Source organism: Acyrthosiphon pisum, chromosome A2, assembly GCF_005508785.2.
Source record: "Acyrthosiphon pisum isolate AL4f chromosome A2, pea_aphid_22Mar2018_4r6ur, whole genome shotgun sequence".
NCBI lineage: Eukaryota > Metazoa > Arthropoda > Insecta > Hemiptera > Aphididae > Acyrthosiphon > Acyrthosiphon pisum.
Window position 1 is genome coordinate 14,848,288 of NC_042495.1, and position 2,678 is coordinate 14,850,965.

Below are 2,678 nucleotides of genomic sequence, written 5' to 3' on the forward strand. Positions count from 1 at the left end.
AAAAATGCATACTTTTTTTAATGAGTCACTGTTGGTTATGCGATAAAATAAAAAATAAATAATGGTATTATACCATACTATCTGCAATGCGGATGCACATTGGCGCAACTAGGGGGGTGCACAGGGTACTTGTGCACCCCTGAGTTTAAAATGTGCACCCCCAAAATATAAAATACTTAATCTATAATATTTTGATTATTTTGAAGTAAAAATTATCAATAAATATAAAAAAGTTGTACCTTAGAGTATATTGAGGAACATAATAAGTGACTAAGTGAGTACTTCACTAATTCACTATTATGTTCCAACCATAGACCTATAAACTAAATTAATAAAAACTTAGTTTATAGGTCTATGGTTCCAACATTCCCTGCTATAACAGTATAACAAATAATCTTTAGCTTAGGTAGGTATTTTATGTTGTATAGAACAGGTCATAGTTATGTTGTTTTTACTTATTTGTGTAGCATTGATCATACCTAATAATATTCAACAAAATAACTTAGAAAACAGGATAACGATATTTCTCTTTATCTTTGGCAGGATAAAAGACTGCCCATGAATGTGAGCACGTTTTCATTGTTTCCTTGTTTATAATTAATTATCATAATTTATAAAACAATCCTATATTTTAGATAACATAAATACAATAAAAGTTATTGGCTTCTAAACATTTTGTATTTTTTCATTTGCTTATAAAAAATGATTGGATAGTGCTATTAAAAAAAAACGTTGTTGCACAGATAAAGTTCTTCTGTACGTGTTGTGAAAATTGTGTAGTCTAAAACAAATACGGTGAGAGAAAAATTGTCCCACGCAAAACACTTTTTGCTATGTTGTACATTTAAAAGACGGAGACAACACATGCAAGTGTGGCATCCCCTCAATCTACAGATATTAACAAGACGACTAGATGAAATAACTTTTGTTGAAATCAATATTTTTAATTATTTTTATATATTTTTTATATATTTTTACAGTCTTTTGCGCTACACGTATAATATAAAAAAAATATTTTTATTTTTAAATACTGAAAATAAAAATTTTGAATTTATTGGAAAAATTTAAAATAGCCAATTTGTGAATCTGATAATAAGAATAATTTTAATGGTAATAAAAACATTTATCTAAGTCAAGTAGTTAATTTTTTAGAATATTTTAAAATATCAATATTTTTTTGAGTAAATTAATTTAGAATGTAATAACTTTTTTCAAAATATTTTTTCCACAATATTTATCATACGCTCAAGTAGCATAATTTTTTTTTGTCAGATCTTCCTGTTATAGCCTGTACATAGAGTATGGGTCCGGGGGTCTGGGAATTCTTTATAATTTGTGCACCCTCAAAAATATAGGTCTAGTTGCGCCTATACGGATGCAAGTGTATAGTTTTCAAGTCAGATTTCCAAATGAATTGGAATTTGGAGTCGATGAACGAACAGATATTTATTTTTTATTGTTATTGATCAGTTATCCGACAGCGAGGGGCCATTATCTAAAATGTATTTGTATTTTCAATTTTGTAATAATTTTAGTATTATACGTTATAACCTATAAATCTACTTTAATATTGATTTATGATATATTTTTATCTGAAATGGAAGACACTTTCTTTATTAGTAACCAATAAATATCTATATAAAGTATTAAAACATATTAAATAAATACACTGCACTACTGTATAGGTATATTAGATACACACAGCCATACACTATTACACTGATACGCTCGCAAATAATATTATAAAAATAAAACAAGTAACACAAAATTCCCTTCCTCACACGATAGTTTTAATATTTTTAGCAGGTAATACATAATGATATTATATTTATATATCTACATAAATACATTCTATACAGCATATTGTAGGTATATATAATGCTATTATGCTTTGTGTATCAAACAGAATCAAATGACAAATAGTATAGGTACTCATTATGACGTAGATATACAATATTAATATATATTATACATTATTTACTATTTAGATCGTAATAATATTTTATTGTTAATCTATTGAAAGGGAAACAAAATATACAGGACTTTGAGAAAAAAAACTATAGTATGTATACTAGGTATACCTATATCATATTATAGCCTATAAGTTGGTGCTATATACGTCTATATAGTATATGTATACTATAAGTGTCTATAACTATATGCATAAACAATAGATCATTAAATAGATTTTTACTTGCAACATAATAGTGTTATTAATAATACAAACAAAATTATGAAAGTTTTTATCGATTTTAAGCATCACGGACCTACTACTGTGCAAAGCAAAAAGATTGGAATTCGAAAATAAATATCTATTTAAAACTAATGTTAATTATTAAGGTCACGTAAAAAATATATTATCCTAACTGGTTTAACTCCAGTTATCTTTTTTTATTGGTTAATAATTAATTGAAAATTCTTATTTTCAGTTTATGCAGTCAAGTATCATAGTTGTATTTTACTTGTATGTATGAATTGTAAATAAATTGAAGTTTTTACACCAATAAAAACCTACTAATTATATAATAAGCAATTTATCGTTAATTTTAATTTTAATCTTAAAAATTAATAACTATGGTAAATTCGTCTGAAACTAAAATATATTAAAAGAACATACCTAGGTAATGTATTTAATAAAAAATAACACTGCAATTTTATTTCACCACGTGTCTACTGTA